This window comes from Melopsittacus undulatus, chromosome 13 (assembly GCF_012275295.1).
Source record: "Melopsittacus undulatus isolate bMelUnd1 chromosome 13, bMelUnd1.mat.Z, whole genome shotgun sequence".
Taxonomy (NCBI): domain Eukaryota; kingdom Metazoa; phylum Chordata; class Aves; order Psittaciformes; family Psittaculidae; genus Melopsittacus; species Melopsittacus undulatus.
In genome coordinates, this window is record NC_047539.1 from 5,555,014 (window position 1) to 5,569,163 (window position 14,150).

Consider the following 14,150-nt stretch of genomic DNA (forward strand, 5'->3'; position numbering starts at 1 on the left):
TATTAACCCCTTCAAAAACTCTCTTTGAGCAGCAACCTATTGTCCTATAAAAGGAAAAGACTGTTATTACAAGGAATGGATCAGAAAGACATTGCTTCATGTGGGTGAGCCTCTTTCTACACTTTCCTCTTTCAGCCCAGTGTTTTGCAGTAATGGTGAGTGTCTTCATGTATTCCTATTTACATCTATCACAGTGGCATAGGTATACTTCCATTTACTCCCCAGAGTACACAACTGACTCCTGTCTCAGTAACTGACACATGGCCCTGGTTGCATCTAGGAACATAGCAATATTATACAACTATCTGTGTTTGTGTACATGCTGATGCTTTCCTATGCTACAACATTTGAAGTGAGTGTAGATGCTCAAATGATGAGGATGCAGTCCCTTACTTTATTTACATTGATACTACTTGTACCCATGTTCATCTCCCCTCACCGGGATGAAGTAAACAATGTGCTTTACTTGTATATTTTCTCGGCTGCATATAGAATGCAGAGTATCACTTGGCTGAAAGCAAACTACACAATCCTTTACTCTTTAAGAAATATGCATCCTAAATATATATTCTTTTTTGTTCTGTGCTCATAATTAGTTATGCACAAAATACATTTCAGCCTAAAACCCATCACTCCCTCACATCAGTATTCGAGTTAGAGACACATGATTCAGAAAAACCCAAACATTTATAGAATAAAGTCTAATTCCCCAGGATTTAATCTGATGTCCAGTAAACTGGCAGGAGGGCCAGGAGTGAATGATGGCTACTTGTTATTTATAGGTTTGATAATTATTGTGTTTGTAACACAGTTTGTTTCTTGCTGGCAGTCTAACAGTCTGAAACTAAGAAGTGAAAAGAAAGCATAGACTTCCTGTGTATATAAAGAAATAACAAACAATTTCCATTTGCAACACTCAAATTCAGTCCTTTCTGCAGTCAACACATCCTAGCTCCTGTCTGGATGTCACTTCAGTCACCTTGCCATAGAGAAGTCTAAAAAAGTTTTCATCTACTACTACACAACACATGAGGCAAAAGCAACAGATTAAAAACAGTGGCCGCAGTAAAAACAAACTTGATTTCACAACATGCAACTTCCCAAGTTTTGATTTGCTATTGGAAAAGTTTGAACTAAATCTATTATGAATCTGTGAGACATGAGTTTTCCCACTTTTTGTTTTTGGAAATACTTTTCATAATGTTTCCTTCTGTTATTTAAGTCCTTTTTTCCCCATGTAATAGTAAACACTTCCAGCTTTCTTTGTAACTTACACAAAGTAGCTTACATTAAGCTGGTCTACACCTGAGACAAGAAGAGCTTTTCCTTTAGGAATTCACATACAGTCTTCATCTCTCCCAGTATTAGACCAATAGTTCTATTAAACTTACCTGGTGTTTTCTCGACTCCTTCTCTTGCTACTCTGCAATCGCGGCTGATAAATGCCTATAGGAGTTGCTGGGGAACGGGATGTAGGTGCTGACCTTCCCCTTCCCTCAGCCTCAAGTTCTTCAAAGTCAGCCTCGGGGACTTCAGATTAAATAGATGAGCCAAGGTAAAAGAGTTCTGCTCCCCCTTCCGTTTGGCTTTCACGGCTGAGTTCTAAAAAGCCATATGAAGTTGTCAGAGGTTTCCTCTTACCTTTTTACTGAAGCAAAACGGCGTGCTGCTGCTCCAGGACAGGATTAGGTCATTCAAACAGCCCTGCAGAGAGAGTGGAGGCTCAGCGGTACAGAGTCTCCAAAGGCTGGAAAGATCTGATCTTACATCAGGTGAGAGAAGGCAGCTGGCTGGGCAAGCCAATAATTATGATATCAGCTCTTGTTTGCCTCGGGCAGTCCTGCATTTAATAAGAATACAAATATGACTAAGCTGCAGGTTTTTTTTCCTTGTTCTCTTGGTAATTCTTCAGAGGAGTCGGGCAGGTATTGAGCTCTAACTGTCTGGAAAGAGAGTGCTGCTCCCTCTCAACCTCTCTGGTTTTCTTTTGAATTCAAATACTCATCTGTTACTGTGTTTTGCAAACCTATTATCTACCTGTGGTTATTAAAAACACTCTTTCCTGGCATGGATTTTGCCATGCTATCAGAAAGCATCTAGCTGCCAGAAATAGGTGTCTGTCTTGCACTTGTTCAGTCTGAACTCTTGTCATGGAAAGGACCTGTGCCTCCACCATAGAATGTCAAACCACATTGCACCATTTAAATGTAAGAGGAGGACTACAAGGCTAGTACACTCAAGGTAATACCCTTCTCCCAAAACAGCATGCCTTAACGCAGTCATAAAAATAGAACTAGATTGCAGGAGTGTATGCATTCATGTGGGCATGTATGTATATATATTTATGGGGAGAGGTTTGTTTTTTGTGTGCAGGTATGTAGAGAGGAATACGAGTTTAAATGTGCAGTTGCAGGAATAGGTATTTCTGTTGCCCATACCTGGCTTTGTGCACACTCTACAGTCCCCTACACAAACCTGATCACACCTACTGTAATAACACTTACCTACCTCATAGGGTGTTGTGAGGATTAATTAATGTTTGTAAAGTGCTTTGAAGATGAAAAGCCCTGAATGAGTGCTAAATATAATTATCATCATTCCACAAAACAGTAGAAACATCTTTGCGGCCCCCAGGTTATTGTATAGGTACACCCATGTTTATCTCCCACGATTATGGTGAGATACTGAATAAGGTCTTGAAACTTTGATAAAAACATGCTTTCTGCTTTGGAGGATGTATTTATATCCATGTTAAGTTCATGCTATTCATTAAGTGTTTTTGTGATTCCTGGTGCAGAATACTTTACACAGGTTTGTGATACAGAAGATCGACCATGGTATCTGCATGTCATTATAATTGTGGAAGAAAAGCCATGTTTTTCCCTATGATGAATTATTTCCTTTCAAGAGTTTGCCAATTAGATTTTATTAATCTATTAGGAACTTCTGAGACTTGACAAAAAAGACTTTGTCAAGTTATCTGCTGGATCTCGTAGAGATAGTGGGCATGGAGTGTTGGTAGATACACTCTTTCCTGATCTCAAAGATAGAGCTGGATAATTATTTGTCCTTTCCAAGGTCTTTCATATTTAATGTTCCTCAGGGTTCCATGTCTAAAGCTGTCAGGGAAGATTCTGAGATAGCTTGGGCTACACTCGCCACCTTTCCTTCATTATTCCCAAATTCTGCACTACCCTTAATAACCATTCTTACTCTCATGGCTGAGACAGACAAATCTGAGGTGTTTTATGTTAGTAACTTAGGTACTAAGTGCACTAGCCCAGAACCAAAGCAGGCTAGTGGCCTGATTATTAACCCAGTCTCTGCAGGAAGCTTTGCAGCCTGCCTTGGAACCCAGGCTGCTGCAGTGCTGCAGTTACTGGTACCTAAGTTAGGCAGTTTAACATTAAGTTGCTGGGTGTGTTTACTTGAGCTGGCGTCACAGGTCGATTGCAGTGCAGAGATAAGATCCTGAATGAAAGTGAACCACTGACTGGCAAGCATTATCTCTTCTTGCCTGGGATAACTATCAGGAGGAAATACCTAGAGGAAAGGGGGTGTCACTATTTGCTGCAGACTTTTCCTGTTTCATACCAATGTGTATGAGAGCCTTTTATCAACATTCACCTTTGTGGACATGGAGAGTGCAGCCCACCCAGCAGTACTGCTACATAGTGTTTATCCTTTGCATGGTTTTGTAGAACTTAAAGTGAGTGTTTTTTTTCCCCTGACAGCTATCTTGCAGTCAGTGTGAAGAGTTTTGTTAAAGTAAAACAGTGTGGTCTTCAGGAGATGATGCCATATGCCAGAAGCAAAGAACAGAAGAGATCAAGGAGCTTACACCAGAACAAACATAGTGTTGTCAGATCCAGACTGGCCTATTGTAATGAGTTACCTTTACATTTCTCCTTGGTCTGAGTTTTTGTTGAAAGACTAAGGTACTGGTTTAGTACTTCAGTACTGGCAGTGATTCTGAACTGTTAAATTCTGTTCCTAGAGCTGATCTTCCATTTTTTGGGGGAAAATATTTGCAGCCATCCAAGTTACAGAGTAAATATTCATCATGTGAGTCAGTGGAACCAATTCAGTGATGTCTGACTGAGACTAGAGTTTGAAGTAATAATGTCAGCAGGTGGAAATGGCTCTGATCACCTTTCTTGAAGGCTCAGTAGTTGTCCACTGAAGATTACTGAAGTGTTTGATAGATCCATACAGGCAGTTACAGCAGAGGGAAAAGAAATGTCCCTCTGCATGACTGCCATGGCAGGATGTCTTTGTAATCTGTCCAGAATGAGTGGCTCAAGCTCCTGCTTCCCTATTTCTTTCTCTGGCTTAGGGGGAGTCATCCACCCTGCCTGATCTGCTTCCTGTAGTGCTGCATTATGGACATATGAGTTCATTTTGTAATAGAAGTTAAAAAAATATTATTATTTTCTTATGTTCCCCAGTTTGAGCCTTGTCTCAAAGGTTTTTCCTGGACTAGCTGGTGCTTTTCAAAGCACTGGAAATGGCTAAGCTGAGCTCAAAGGTGTGCATGAGACTTTGTGTCCAGTTCAGAATGTTTGATCAGCTTTAACATAAGGTGTTCTTGGGCTTCCTTACACAGAAAACCACTCTTGACCTCGCTCTAAACCCCTCCTGCTGTTTAAAATTGGCAAGAGTGGTCTTGTTGATCTGGAAATGTGTCAGTGAGGAATGTTCCCTATGAACATTTTGTGTCCAGCCAGGTGATCAATTCATTCCTTTGATAAAATATTCTTATTTAATTTAGTAATGGGCTTATTGCCTTTTTTTTATAGATTGTATTTTATTATGCAGTGATGGCAGCAGCATTTGTTATCATACATAGCTTTGGAGGCTTACAATTTTTGTATGCTAACATTTGGATGATAAGCTTACAAAATGACTTCAGACATAATCTAACCAGCTATTCTGCCACCATTAACTAGGAAAAGTGGCCCAGCATCTCTCCCTTGGGATCACCCGAGGGAAGACACACCTGGGTGTAACTTAACCGTCTGCTGTGCTGCCTTTAAATAGTAGTCAGGGTTTGCTTTTTATCTTCTGAGATATCCCTAGGGAATACACACCTTGGTTTAACCTACATACACTTCGGCCCATATTTGTCCCTAAGAAATAATCCCAAGTGCATTTATCTAGTAGTTTAATGGGAATAGAAAAACACACTGGTCAACTGCACTTATGTCAGCATTCCCTATAGAAGAGAATGTTGTTCTCATTTTCTTCTCAGCCTCTTCTTGTGACAAAACGCTGACATCTGAGGGTTTTTTCCCTGTCGTTGTTATAGTTTAGTGGAGCTGTGAGTTGCAGTGTTCACTGGGAAGACTGAAGGATGAAATTCACCAGGGAGATGTGAATTACAGCCTCCAAATCTGGCACGCCCATAAGATGCTCTTTTGTTGGCATTCGCAGCACTTTCTGTTTGTTAATTGTTTAATCTGAAATTACAATATAAAGAACCATTATTATATATGAAATATTGTTTCCTGACCAGTGATTTAGTGTTGCCTATAAAGCAGAGCATCTGGAGCAATATGACAGCCACTATAAGCTCTTATTGTTTTGTTACTTTAGAGAGGAGGAAGAGCTCAAGATGGGGCGTTAGACTTGACTCTGTGCCTTTCTGCTCTAGGTGAGATTCAGGGAGGTGATGTACACACATGTTACAGGCATTGTGTCATCTAGCAGGATGTTTTGGTTTGTGTTTTTGACAAGGCTGCTATTAGTATGCAACTTTCAATACAGGAGACAGATATTGGGCTAATGGAGTAATAATCTCCATTTCTCCTCACTGGTTTACTTTGCCTTGTGCATAGTGGTTTGTGCCTTGTAACTATTCAGTATATGCCATGGTCAGGACCCTGCACCATTCCAGGGCAGCTGGACCTTCCTCTTGCCCTCAGGGAGGAATGCTTATTCCTCCTTGGAGCTGATCACTGTATACATGAAAAGTTTCAGACCTCAAAATCAGGTTGAAATGTCCTGTAACATGTCATAAACTTTCTTCTTTTCTCCCAGAACATGATGTGTGAAGAGTTGGCAGCATTCTCTCAACTTTCCCTCTTTTGTTGACATTACACTTCCATGATTTTCTTCCCTTTTTTCTGTTGCAAGGTTAACAGAAAGAGAGAAGCTTTCCTAGCCTGAAGCTGCTGGAGAAGTGGTAAGTTGGCAGCCTGGCTTTGTTTGCTCTTTTGTCTTCTTCATTCTTGTCTGCCAGGCTTCTCCTAACATCACAGAGTAGCACAGTATGAGGCTACTGGGGGAGTTTTAGTGACATGGCAATGATATGGAGAAAGTTGCCTTACACCAGTTTCCAGAGCATGGTCGTCTGCTGAGCACAGTCTGTCAAAGTCAAGACTGTAGAAGAGTGTGGCCAGTGTCAGAAGACAAGTGACTGAATCCCAGCAGTAATTTATTATCCACCTGACAGTGACAGTGGCTCTGGAAACTTTGGTGTTGATACCAGAGAAAAAAGAACAGTTGGCTCATCCTCTGTTCAGGCACCTCTCCTCTATCTGAATAGGACTTTCTAAAGGTCAGACCACATGAAATTCAAAGGAGAATGCTATTGCATTCTGGTTTTAAGGCCCTGAGGGACTGTGGGAGTTTCAAGAACATGTGGAGCCACAAGTGAGGCCTTTGAACTGTATGAGTCTTCCAAACCCAATCCTGTCACATTCATGATTCTGAATATGTTATGCAGGTTTGGCCACTTAATGCTAAGACATAAGCAATGAAATGATCACTCATACATTACTTCATACTATTGCTTCTAAGGCTTGCTGCCTGCTCTTTTGATTTTCCATTTATTTTAAGCTGCAAGATGATTTCAAAGGTGTTGAATAACCCGCACCTTCCCCAAATAGTGTGCATCTTTTAGTTCTCAGGCTATTTTCTGGTCTGTTCCTCCTTGCTGACATTCTGTCATGAACATACAACATCCTTTCTGGAGCTGTGACAGAGCTTAGAAACAACATTTGTTTGTGAATGACAGGCAGTCTTGCTTTGTGGTCCAGATGAAGCATGTTAGCAATTTACTGTACTTACTTACTCTGTACTTACTTACTCTGCAAGTCAAGATGAAACACATTCTATTCTTGCACCGTTCCTTTACAGCAACTAAAGAGAATCTGTTTTGGGTTGTTTCAAGCTCTCTCAGAACAGCAGAGCACACTGAGAACCTCCTATGTCACTTCCAAAAAGCTTATGAATTTGCTAACACTAGAATATTGCCCTTATATTTGCCTTGCTCAACACATTCTGTGTAGAAGTCTAGGAATACTGCAGCTAGAGCTAAACCAGCGCACCTTCTCTGCACCACAACCTTTAACCAAGTTTCTAACCAGTTAGTGACATGATTAGTTCTAAACAGGATGATTAATATTTAGCTAACTAGAAGACAGCTAACAGTGTTTTACTCCTGCCAGAGGCTTAGGCCAGCACATGATTATCTTCTTATAACTGGCTTGGCACAAACGTATGTGTGTTGGTTTAGGGTTTTTGTTGGGTTTCTTTCTTGTTTTTTAGCCCCTTAACCATGTCTAATAACCAGTACAACTGGTCTGTCTTCTTCCTTTCTTGGAGTGTGCTTGGATGTTCCTAACTACAGTGCTCCATTCGCAGCTAGTGCCAATACATGCACACCCTTGGAGCAGTTCTCCACTTCCATAGACTTCTGGGGGAACATTTGTCCCAACCTTCCCAAAAAAAACCACTGACAATAAGAGAATTCCAGGTGCATAAACAGGATTAGTAATGTTGTGTTGCAGAAAAAAAAAGCTGTTTTAGGTATATGACTCAAATTTAGTTCTTGAAACATGAGTTTCTGAGGAGCTCATTAGAACATAGTTATAGTATTTATAGGCAAAACTCATAGGTGCTTAATACCACCACTCCGAGGTGTTGCCTCAACTTCTACCACCTATTGATTATGAAACTTCTACCACCTATTGATTATGAAACAGAAAGAAAAAGTGGGAAGGGTTTACCTGGGGCATTCAAAAGGAATAGCATACATGGGTATGTGCAAACACATGATGAATTATTTGACACTGTTTAAGGCACTGCTTGGATTTGGGGAAATATGCAGCATGTTCAGTAGGAAGGTTATGGAGCTATACCTGGCTGGTAGTCATGGTTCTGAGCTAACCTGCCAAGCTCCTGTGTGCAAGGCTTTAGAGCCATATGGTCAGTAATGAGAGCTACAGGAGAGAGGTTTCCCCCATCCTGTCCAAACCATTTTCACATCTTGCTTGGGCAATTCTTCCTTCATCTTTATCTTCACACAAGAGTGGAAAACATAAAACCTTGTGCTTCCGCAAACAGTAGCTGAAATCATCCCAGAGGTATTATCTTAGAAACTAGAAAATGATTCAATGAAAGAAGGAATGAATCATATAAATACTCAAAGTGTTGTACCTCAGCAATGTCCCTCCCTTCTTAGTACAAAGCAAAGAACAAAAGCAGGCTGCTGCCTGGCATGGGCCCCTCCTAGATGACTTACTGGGACTGTGAAATCATCAGAAGCCTCAGAAAGAAGTGCTTATGCAGCGTTTATGACTTGATTTTCTTCTCGCCACTTCTCTTTAAGCAAGGAACCGGTAGCTGGGCTCCCTTCAGTGTATATATTCTATAAGATGGATGAAGAAGGGCAGGGACTGAAGCAAATATTTGATGTTCACACATTTCAGAAACTGGCTTTTTAGAGATAAACCATATTGCCCAGAAGAGGGGACATAAATGTTATAAGGTCATGAAAATATGAAACCAGATGTTCATTGCTGAGGATGATTTTAAACACTCTTAGAAAACAAGCGATGTTAAATTGTGTGTGGTCTGTTCAAATGGAAAGTAATAATGGGAGGGAGAAATCCTGAACAGGCCATTAAGTGCTATTTGGCAGACAAACCAAGATTGCTTTAGCACTTAGAGGAGTTTCAGTGCTTAAAACATATTGATCTTAGATTGCCAGGTTTAGAGTTAAATGTGTGAGATAGAAGAGGCTGAGGAACCCCCTATGGAAGGTATCCAGTGCAAATTACTTGATGAAACATCATTGTACAGAAGATGAAAAGAATTAAGGAGGATGAAAAGAAGTAATTGCCACTGAAATTTTCATTCTAAATTCACTTCAAATTGTTTCATCTTCTTAAGCAAGTAACTAGGAGTTCATGTGCTCCTCCAAGTGCTCCAGTCTGAAAGCATTTTTAGGAAGCAGTAGGGTTGCTTCACCTTCATGGTCAACTCCTTAGTTTTGCTGGTTTGTTTGCTAGGATGAGAGTGTGCTGCAGCTGCTCCCCATTGCTTCAGTGTCTCTTTGTCAGTGCCTTTTTAGTTTTCTCTCATTTTCTTCCTCTCTTGTTTTTCTGCACACGGTGCTTTTCACCCAGGCGCTTGTGACATCAGTGGCCAATGTCTGTGAGGAATCGCCTCAGGCCAGTGTGACTTTCAAAGGATAAGACAATTTGTTACCTTGCCAATGAACAGTTTATTACATTTCTAATTATTGTTATTAGTCTGGCAGGTGGTGCCATGCCTGATATTTTTACAACTGCCAAAGATGCAGGTACTTCTTTCATGACACAAAATAACCAGAGCAAGATTTAAAGAAGAAACAGGCATTCTGCTGCAGGACGGGTTTGGGAATTCTCTGCTCTAATGTGTAGATAACACGTGGCTATTCACTATTTCTATGTCTTAAGCTGAAACATATTGACTCTTGAAAGATTTTGTTGTGAGACCAATTGTAATGAGAATGTGTTAGCAGCCTAAGTTAGATATGAAGGTATCTCTCTCTCCCTCGCAAGCTCTTTCCTCTAATCGCTATTACTCTACTTGTTGTGTAAATTAAAGACTCATCATATTTATAAACTCCAGCTCAGAGTTCATGTTAATCACCACCTTAATGTCCCTTTCTCAATGAAGATCTAAGTTCCTAAACATAGAGACTTTGCTTTCTCTGGTTTGTAGGGTTGCATCCCATCAGATGCAAGAAGTAGAGAGGATAGAAACACCATGTGTGTTTCAGTATTAGCTAATGCAATTCCATAACTGTCCCTTTTTGAGCAGCACAGAACAGTTCCAGCCATCACTACCTGTCCAGAATAGCTGATAAAGCATGTCATGCCTTTTGCTCTGTCATATATTGTGTGGCAAGACATACTTTCTTAAACCAGTTTCACATTGCTTATTCTGCTTCAGTAAATACTGAATGATTTCATGTCATGCTGTTACTGAAGAGAAGGAACTTGGGGCAGGGGGGAAGAGAGATTGTGACCTTTGGAAGCAGGGTCAGGAAACTCAAAAGGACTACAGGAACATTGTGACTTTATGCAGGGAGGAAATTAGAAGGGCCAAAGCCCAGCTGGAACTTAAACTGGCTACTGCCATGGAAGGCAATAAAAAGGTTTCTGTAAATACACTGGCAACCAAAGGAGGAGAATCTCCATCCTTTCTTGGAAGCAATGACAAAGGATGAGAAGGCTGAAGGACTTAATGCTGCCTTTGCTCAGTCTTTAATAGTAAGACCAGTTGTTCTTGGGGTGCAGAGGAAAATGGTCATCAACCTGCTCCACTACTTGGACACACAAGGTACTAAGGGAGCTGGTGGAAGGCTGGTGCTCACCAAGGCACTTGCTATCATTTCTCAGCAGTCCTGGCTCACTGGGGAGGTCCCAATTGACTGGAGGTTAGTGAATGTGACACACTATCTACAAGAAGGGCCAGAAGGAGGATCTGGGGAACTGTCAGTCTAATCTCGGTGCCAGGGAAGGTGATGGAGCAGATCACCTAGGGTGCCATCATGCGGCATGTACAGGACAACCAGGTGATTAGGCCCAGTCAGCATGGACTTATGAAAGGCAGGTCCTGCTTGACTAACCTGATCTCCTTCTGTGACAAGGTGACCCGCTTAGTGGATGAGAGAAAGGCTGTGGAGATTGTCTACGTAGACTTTAGTAAAGCCTTTGACACTGTTTCCTGGAGAAATGGGCTGCTCATGGCTCGGATGGGTCTACTCTTCACAGGATAGAAAACTGGCTGGATGGCTGAGCCAAAGAGTGGCGGCTGATCACAAGTAATGTTCCCCAGGGCTCAGTACTGAGCCCAGTTCTGTTTAATATCCTCATCTATGATCTGGATGAGGGGATCGAGGGCACCCTCAGTAAGGCTGCAGAAGACATCAAGTTGTGGGGGAGTGTTTATCTGCTTGAGGGTAGGAAGACTCCACAGAGGGATCTGAGCAGGCTGGATCAATGGGCTGAGTCTGAGGGAGCTGGGGGTGTTTGGCCTGGAGAAAAGGAGGCTCAGGGGGTACCCTATCGCTGTCTACAAATACCTGAGAGGAAGTGGTAGTGAGGTTGGTCTCTTCTCCCAAGTAATAAGTGATGGGATAAGAGGAAATGACCTCAATTTGCGCCAGGGAAGATTTAAACTGGAGAACAGGGAAAGTGTCTTCACCGAAAGAGTTGTCAAGCATTGGAAGATGCTGCCCAGGGAAGTGGTGGAGTCACCATCCCTGGAGGTGTTAACGGATGTGTGGATGTGGCATATGGGGACATGGTTTAGTGGTGGCCTTGGCATTGCTGGGTTAATGGTTGGACTCCATGGTCTTAAAGGTCTTTTCCAATCTAATTTATTCCATGATTCTATGTTTGGTCTTATGTAATCAGTATTGCAATAACAGCTACTTTGTTCTTAGTTGTGTGGCTACTATCTTAACAAGCAGGGACCATGTTTTCCTGTTGTCCTCATGACACAAAGAAACTTATAAAAAAACTGAATCCGTTTATTCTTTTCATGTATTTCTTGCGTATCTTTGCTTTTTCCCTGTCTTCCCAGAAATATCAAACAATCTTATTCAGGAGAACCAGACACTTAGATTTGTTACAGTTAATCCAACTGGATTTTACTGTTTTATACATTAGTTCGAGGAGCTAAGAAGGTGGGACAGTCTTCTCTGTCCCCTCCACTAATGTTTTATGACACAGGTACACTGGGACAAGAAGACAAGTTTCCTTAATGCCACATCTACATCCTGTAAAAATGGAACGTAAACTGGCAGCATCCTATAAGGAAAATGCATCAACACATTTTGTATAAGATTGAGTGGTTTTGTCCTTCTGTGGCTTGGAGGAACTGCAGCTGTACTAGAATAGCTTCAGGATTTGGCTGACTTATGTATGCACCCGCCAGGGCTCCAGGTAAGAACTGATCTTGCTGGAGCAGAGAGCATGGGCATGTTTTGGAGTCATTCCCTGCAGGGGCTGTTCAGCAGGTACAGTAGGCCAAAAGTGGCACTGGTTCAAAATAGTGGCTAGAAAGATATTACATACCTGACTGCACCTGGTGCAGAGGAAGCTAAAGATGTCAGTCCCCTCCCTTTTCCCCATCAGTTGTCTCGTATTTCTGAGATACAGGTGTGTGGTTAAAGTGTAAACACACCAAAGAGTTTTCTTCTAGCTAATAAAGTGCATGGTTTTTACCTTACAGTATCTGTGCCAAAATTGAGAAACAGGGAAAATTCCTGCAGTTCCACACAACACGTGGGGAGAAAGACTCTTGTGTCTGGAGCCAGGATGGCAGACGGCACCCGCCCCTCTGGCAGCTACACTTTGCTGAATGCATTTCAGAGGTTTGTTTTTGTCTTGTGCACACCTCATGTTTTCTGTCCACTGTCAGAGCATCTTAAATGAAGATGTAATATATGACTGTGACAGAGGAGTTTGGTTTCTCTGTGCCATTCTCTGCTCTTTTGTGACTATGCAGAAGGACTCGTGTGCTCACTGTGGTCGTTGCCTTTTGCCACTAATTAGAGGAAGAACTGCTCTGGCTTCATCCCTAAGCTTGCAAGTCTCTCAAAGTCATGATGATGTCACTATTTTTTATGTAGCCTGGATTATAAAGATGTAACACTAAAGGAATGACAGTGATTATTTCACGTTGACTGGGTGGTATCTTCTGAGACTATTATTTCTTTAGTACCAATTGTAACTCTAGATACCACAACACCACTTGCTTAGGTTGAAGGAGAAAAGAAAAAGCACAGGTGTGAGGAAGTTGCATTGTACAACTGTGTTATCTGCAATGCAGGCAAGTGATTTATGATTGCATGTTTCATGGAGCTGGAATGATATTGCCAGAGGTAAGAATAAAGAGGAAAATTCAACCTCCCTTCAGGTGACAGACATCTTAAAAAATAAAGAGGATCCTTTTGAATTTTCTGGCAAGTCTCATCAGGAGAGTCCTACAGCAAAAAGGGGAACGTGGCTTTCCCTTTGCAGGCACTGCAACTGCCCCAGAACAACCACTACTCACTGTGTAAGATCCCTTTAATAGGCAACCAGGAAAAGTGCTGCTGTAGCCGCTAACTGTACCCAGGCTGCATTCCCCTTCTGCTGGTGCACACAACTTGCTCTTCTGACATTGTGCAATTCCACAGTAATATAGACATTAGTTTCATGGACAACTCTGACCACTTTTGCTTTATAGAAAGAAATCAGCTCTGTAATCAGCAGAATTTATGATGTTTGGTGTCCTATGGCTTTCCTATCATTCCAAAGCATGGAAAGTCCTACGTCCCAGTGGCAGGTATTGGTAAAACTTGAAATCATTCCGCTTCTCATAGACTGGACAGGGATCAAGGGAAATGAGTCTGCTGGGTTGGCAAGAAAACCTCAATACCAACCCGAAGTTGGCTCAATAGTGTAAACTTGAAGCAGTGTGAAGTTTTGATGTTTTTGTTGATAGTATTTAGAGCACGGTGTCATCTGACAGCAATCACAACTAGAGCTTTAGCAAGAGAGATGTCTTGCACAAGCACAAAAGGTCTGAGCCTTCAAGCAGTTGCTTCTGGTCTGATCTAAATCATGTCTAATGAGACAGAAGTGTTGAGCCCTTGAATTAACCGCTCTGTTCCTTCTCTGTTTTCAAGTTTGTGCTTTGCTGCTTTGGGGTTTTTTTCTTTTTGCCAATTTGAATTAATTACATTGATTTTGCAGCTCTCCTGTCCTGCATTGCCTTTCAAAAGTGTTCCTCTTGTTCCGTGACTTTCCCCTTAGCTATTTAAAAGTGTTTTCCAAGGAAGATCAACACCAGCCTGGGTGCTTGGCCTTGTTTTGGGAACCTTG

The 14,150-nt window shown here is 41.7% G+C and overlaps 1 protein-coding gene across 3 annotated transcripts in view; it reads right to left on the bottom strand.

Moving 5' to 3' along the window:
• The window catches only part of FOXN1 (forkhead box N1), a 39,890-nt gene extending 38,059 nt beyond the window's left edge, over positions 1 to 1,831 (bottom strand). The window contains exon 1 of one of the 3 annotated variants that reach the window (XM_031053681.2): positions 1,642 to 1,831. The gene's annotated coding sequence lies outside the window, so the exon portion shown is untranslated. Of the gene's footprint in view, positions 1 to 1,391; positions 1,603 to 1,641 lie in introns of those variants that run through there. The other 2 variants (XM_031053684.2, XM_031053683.2) reach the window with 2 other exon arrangements.
• Between the last annotated feature and the right edge of the window lie 12,319 nt (positions 1,832 to 14,150).